The following is a 7,099-nucleotide window of genomic DNA, read 5'->3' on the forward strand; positions in this document are numbered from 1 at the left end:
CCCTTGGCCCAACTGGGGCCCTCTGCTGCTTCTGGAGGGTCTGGGCTATCACAAGTCTGTTTACCCCACTTTTGGGGTCACGACGTGCCATCATCTGCATCTCCTGGGCGTTTTATGGCCGCCTTTTTCAGGGATTGATGGTTGGGTCACCTGAATCACACACAAACACACGAAAAGCGATGGTTAGGCACATTGGATATTCACACACCCACAAGAAACCCCCAGCTAATTCCATGACGGTGTGGTCATGAGGACACCTCACCACCCGTCGGTCAAATCTGTGGATCACAATGTGGTGTGTGCATCCTCAGATATTGTGTGTTCCTCTGCCGTGACTACCTGGTCCAAGAGTAAACCTGGCCTGCCACACGGCCCACGGCCTAGGTATGTGGAGTTGGAGTTGAGATTTCAATCCCAACCAAACAACTGATTCTGGAGACTGGACTTAGGTCTATCACCATTCACTCCAGTAGAAGACACAGTGATTCTCTCTCCCCTGAGGGACAAAAGAATCGAAGCTACAGGGCATGGCCGATGTCACCCCTTGGCAAGTCTGCTTGAAGTCAGGGATAAGGGATGCTTCCTATCAGAACTCGAATCGCTACTCTTGCCGTTTCATTTGGCAACTTCCAAACACAAATTCATCGAGAGAAGTTAACTCCCTCTCTACCACACTAGCAGGTGATGGTCTTTCCCGCTCTGTCTTTTTGGCTTTAGCTCCAGCCCCTCTTTATTTATTTTTCTGGTATTTTACACACGCCATACGAATTCATCTAAACAAATGCTGAACAAGTGGCATATGAATTTCTAACAAGGCTAAAGGGCAAACCAACCCTTTTCCAAAGTTCTTTTTCCATTTACCCGCCAATTCAGTGTGCTGGAGTAAATTTCTTTTTGCATTTCCATCTGGCTCTTATCCCAGGCACGAAGATGGAAATGTTTTCTCGCTTTCTATTCCAAGAATTTCGGATAAGGAGAACACATCCTACCCCACCAGCGAGCCCCAGTGTGATCTGTTTCTTTCACTCTCCTTTGTCTCTTTTCCCCCAACCCCTCAGGGCTTACGTGAAACAAACAGTCGTTCAGGGAAACTAACCTGAAATTACAGGTCTACTTTCTTTCCTCGGCTGGTGCTCAGATGGACAGGTGCGCTGGCGCTCAGATGGGCAGGTGCTTGAGCAGCCCTGCTGGAAGCGGTGCAGCCTTCAGGAAGCCGGAGGAAGGGGCGGAGAGGGACCTTTGCTTTCCAGGCTGCCTTTTATACTGCCTCTGGACCCCTGACGCGAAACGGACCCTAACCTAATCAACTTAATCCAATTACATGACCTGGAAAGGTCTATTTGCCCAGCCCATTCTAAGACGATGTTCACTAGGGACAGACATTCTAAAACCTACCTGTACAGCCGCAAGCTTTGAAGAATAGATGTTTCGCGTCAGGTATGTAGCACTGGTGCATGTACCCCTGTCTTGTTTTACATCTTTTTTTTTTTTTTAAACAAGGTGCTAAAATAGGCACAGTGTAATTGGACCATTTTTACTCTATTTCAACGTAGGCCTCAGTGTCGTCAAGGAGGTGCACCTTGACATGCAATCTCGGCCGTTATCCATCTTCAGAGCTTCTCCTTCTTCCCCACAGTAAGTGTGTCAGCAGAAAACCCTGACCACACCCTCACGTGCTTTCTCCTCCAGGAGGCCCTTGGAAACCACCGTGAATTGGACTGCACTGGGAAACCCACATGAAGAACGTCAACACCGCTTTGTCCTTCGCTGCCTGGCTCCTTTTTCAGCTCGTCCTTCGGCTCCAGGCATTATGCCTGAAGAGTCTCCAGGACACTGGTGGGGCTCTATTTCCTTGGGTCCCGTTGCCATTTCTCTGGATTTGCGAAGATCCAGCGGCCTTTCTGCGGAACTCTCTTGTCGGGGAACTTGGGTGCCTCGTCCCCTCATTCTGCCCTTCGTGAAGCCAAGACGGATACGGTGTCAGACATTTTGGTAGTTGAGCCATCAGTGAGGGCAGGGTCCACGTGTGGCCTCTTATTGGCTGTGTTGACCGGCATTGGCCTGCTTACAACCTGAAAGAAAGGAGATCACACACGTTAGAAGTTCCTCGGCATGGAGCCAACATGGAAATCAACCACATCCAAAGACAAGGTGCACACAGCAGGAAATTCTTAATACGGTATGGACAGGCGGTCCTTGGAAATAGGGACAGATCCTCAACGTGAGTGCTGATCGGGACAAGACCCATGAAAAATGCACTCTCCAGGTATGATCTAAGAACACCATTTTTCTAAAGACTGTATCTTTGGCATTCACTGGATCAAAGCGCCTCCACTCAGCCTTCCATGAAGTGGGACGGACTAATGCCCTTCTGAAGGCAGGTTGGTGGCTCAAGGGTTCCCAGGACGTCTTTTCTGAAAACATGCATGTTCCTGGGGTGAGCCTCCTCCATGTTTGGGGCCTCTGAGGGACTAATTTCCTCACGCCACTAGGAAGATGTTGTTGGCAGGCTTGCCATCATTGCACAGAAAGAAAGCAACAGGAAATGCGGCATCTTCAGATGCCTTCACCTGGAATCAAATGTACCTGGAAGGACCGTGGAGTCCCTGACCCCAAGAAGGCAGGGAAGAGGGGTTCCCCGATCCCATCACACACACGGGAACCTGAAAGTAAATCAACCAGAGTGACCTAGTGGAGCAAAGAACAGGGACCCAGGGTGACACTCACCCTCAGATAAATCCAAGATTCCGTGGATGCTTTTCGATTTGGCAGCGCCTTCTCCGAAGGTTTCCAAGTAAAGGTCTTGGGAGCCTTCCTTTGCGGGTCTTGTTGCCTGCAGAAGAGAAAAAGTTCAGGCCATGCACCCGGTTTTCCCCAGGAGACAGAATTCAGTCTCTGGCCCAGTCCTGTTCTGTGTTTTGTGATAAATAAATGGAACTCTTGTGCCCTTTCCACCTCTGCACCTTCTCTCATGTGCCAACCTTCTCATCCTCCCAGTGACCTTCTTGGCTTCCCAAGTAAGGACCAGTATTTGGATTCCGTTGTTTTTCCCCCTGTCATGGGGAACCTGCACGAAGCTTCCCCACCTGACATCGTCCTCCCCCAGCTGGATATCAGGAACAAGTCTGTTAATTATTATTATTATGAAATACAATAGAAATTAATAGTAATCATTGATAATAATAATCACAATAAAGATAGTAAAAATTAAAACTGGTTAAAAATGTTAATATTAGTAATAATTAATACAATATCACTATTAGTAATTAAATAATGATATCAGCAATTAATGTTACTTAAGTCAATACTAAGTGATGTTGGTTATAAAATAATGATTATTTTATGAACTACTAGCATTGCTAAATGACATTAATAGTAATAATTAATTTTAAACATGCATAATCATAGATTTAAAATAATTATCCATAATTAATAATGGTATCCTATTATTAGTATCATCGATAATTGTTAAAATCAGTCATTGATGTTTAATAATTAATCATATTATTTCTCCTAATACTGCAGTGTGTATACAGCTACCTGTGATCGCAATAAGTGTACACTCACCCTGTGACACAGATCCTAATATCCAGTGTAGTAGAGTATGACATGACTCCCAACATAGCAATGAATAGATAGCCACCCGGTGAAATAGCTCCTAATGTTCATGGAAGATGCGTATGATATTACTCCCAATATCGCAGGGAGGGTACAGCTCTTCTGTGTTATGATTCCTAATATCCGGAGGGGGAGAGGATGACAATAATTCCAGTGTCACAGGCTGTGTTCACCGGCCCTGTGACATTGTTATTAATATCTTGGAAGGGAGAGGATATTACTCCCAATGTGGCAGGGGGTGTACATCCACCCTGTGATATTCTTCTTTATATTTCAAGGCCGAGAGGTTGATATTACTCCTAGTATTACAGACACTGTGCATCACCATGTTTTTAATCCCTGCGATATTGGGAGTAGTATCATCCTCTCCCCAGTGGAAATTAGGAACAGTATCACTGGGGGTGTGTACACCCCCTGCGATATTGAAAGTAATATCATGCCCTCCCCTCCTGGATCATGGGAACAACATCACTGGGGGGTGTACACTTTCTGTGATATTGGGAGTAACATCATCTTCTGTGCCTTGGATTATTAAGGACAATATCATGGGGAGACATGTGTACATCTTCTGCAATATTGGGAATAATATTATCCTCTCTCCCCCTGCATATTAGGAAAGATATCACAGAGTGGGTGTTCACCTCCTGCGATATGGGGATTAAAACCATCTTCTCCCGTTCTGGATATCAGGAAGAGTATCACACGGGGGTGTACAGTGTCTGCGATACTGGGAGTAATATCAAACTCTCGGCCTTGGAATATTAAGAAGAATATCACAGGGTGGATGTATACCCCCTGCCATATTGGGAGTAATATCAGCCTCTCCTCTCCATGGATATTAGGAACAATATCCCAGGCTGGGTGTACGCCTCCTGCTCTACAGGGAATAATATCATCCTCTCCCTTCCAGGATATAAATAACAATATCACAGGGCAGGTGAACACAGCCTGTGATACTGGAATTATTTTCATCCTCTCCCCTTCTGAATACTAGGAACCATATCACAGAAGAGCTGTACCCTCCCTGCGATATTGGGAGTAATATCATACCCTTCTTCCATGAATATTAAGAGCAATATCACTGGGTGGCTTTCCGTTCATTGCTATGTTGGGAGTCATGTCATACTCTACCCCCTAGATATTAGCATCAGTGGCACAGGGTGATTGTACACCTACTATGATATTAAAACTAAAATCATGCTCTCCATCCTTGGATATTAGGAACAACATCACAGGTAGGTGTATACCCCCTGCGGTATCAGGAGTAATAATATGATTAATTATTAAACATCTATGTTGATTTTAATAATTATCAATGACACAATTAATAGGATACCATTATTAATTATGGATAATTATTTTAAATATAAGATTATGCATGCTTGAAAATAATTAGTAATATTAATGTCATTTAACAATATTAGTACTTCTTAATATTAATTATTATTTTATTACCAACATCACTTAGTATTGATTTAAGTAACATTAATTGCTGATATCATTATTTTATTGTTAATAGTGATATTGTGATTAATTATTATACTAATCGTTAACATTTTTTACCAGTATTAATTTATACTATCTTTATTGTGATTATTAGTATCGATGATTGCTGTTAATTTTTACTATATTTATTAATATTAATAATTAATAGACTTGTTCCTGATATCCAGCTGGGAGAGGATGATATTACTCCCAATATCGAAGAAAGTGTACACCCCTCTATGATGTTATTCCTAATAGCCAGGGAATAGAGGATGACATTATTGAAACTATCGCAGTGGGTGTCCATCCCTTCGGTCATCTTTTTCCTTATATCCTGAGTGGGAAAGGATGATATGACTCCCAATATCGCAAGAAGTGTACAACCGCCTGTAATATAGTTCCTAACATCTAGGTGGGGAGGGGATAATAATACTGACCATATCGCACGAGTTGTAAAACCCCTTCAATATTTTGCCTACAATCCTGAGGGGAGAGGATGATATTACTCCCAATATCAAAGAAGGCGTACACCCCCCTGTGACACTATGCTCAATATCCACTTTGGGAGATGATGACATTACGCCCAATATCCCAGGGGATGTACACCTACCTTGGGATACTGTTCCTTATATCAAGAGGGGGAGAACATGCTATTGCTCCCAATAACGCAGGGGCTGGGGCTGTACACCCCTCCTGTGTTATTGTTCTTAATATCCTAGGGAAGAGAGGATGATACTACATCCAATATTGCAAGGGGTGTACACCCACCCAATGATGTTGTTCTTAATGTACTCCACCTCCCACCACCAGGGATATCGTTCCTAATATCCAGGGGATGAGAGGATAACATTATGCCCAATATCGCAGGGGAGTGTACACACCCTCTGGGATGTTGTTTCTAGTATCCAAAGGTAGATACGATGATGTTACTAGCCATATTGCAGGGGGTGTACACCCTTTTGTGATATTGTTTTTGCCATTCAGTGTGGGAGAGGATAACATTAATCCCAATATCACAGAAGGCATACAGACCCCTGTTATGTCGTTCCTAATGTACAGGGGAAAGAGAATATTGCTCTCAACATTGCAGGACGTGTAACCACCCTGCCCCCCGTATATTATTCCTAATATGCAGCGAGGTGGAGGCTGAGAGTACTACCAATATCCCAGAAGGTGCACACACACCTGTGATATAGTTCCTAATATCTAGCGGGAAAGAGGCTGATTTTACTTTCAATATTGCAGTGGGTGTACACCGCCCCCAGTCCCGGGGTATCATTCCTAATATCCAGGCGGGAAGAAGATGATATGGCTGACAATATCAAAGGGGGTGGACACCTCTTCTCTGATATGGTTCCTGATATCCAGGGGGTGAGTGGATGATATTACTCCCAATAAAGTAGGAACCGTACAGCCACCCTGAGATTTTGTCCTTAATAACCACAGGGGAGAGGTGACATTACTACCAACATTGCAAGGGGTGTACACCCTCCTGTGATATTGTTTCTCATATCCAGGAAAGGAGAAGATGGTATTAGTACCAATATTGAAGGGATGGATACCCCCCATGGGATATTGTTCTAAAGTTACAGGTTGAAAGAGGATGAGATTCCATCCAATATAACAAGGGGTGTACACCCCGCCTGTGATATGAGTCGTAAAACCTAGAAGAAGAGAGAATGACATTGCTTCCAAAAACACACAGATTGTACACCCACCCTGTGATATTGTTCCTGTTATCTAAAGGAAGAGATGATGATACTACTCCCACTACCGGAGAAGATACACACCCCGCTGTGATATTGTTCCTCATGACTTGTGGAGGAGAGCATGATATTACTTCCAGTATGACAGTGGCTTGACACCCAGTCTCTGATACTGCTCCTAATTTCCAGTAGGTAAAGTATGATGTTCCTGCCAAGAGAGTAGTGGGTGTATAGCCACCCTGTGATATTTCTCTGAATATTCAGGGAAACACAGGACGACATTATCCCAA

Source organism: Macaca fascicularis, chromosome 3 (genome assembly GCF_037993035.2).
Source record: "Macaca fascicularis isolate 582-1 chromosome 3, T2T-MFA8v1.1".
Lineage (NCBI taxonomy): Eukaryota > Metazoa > Chordata > Mammalia > Primates > Cercopithecidae > Macaca > Macaca fascicularis.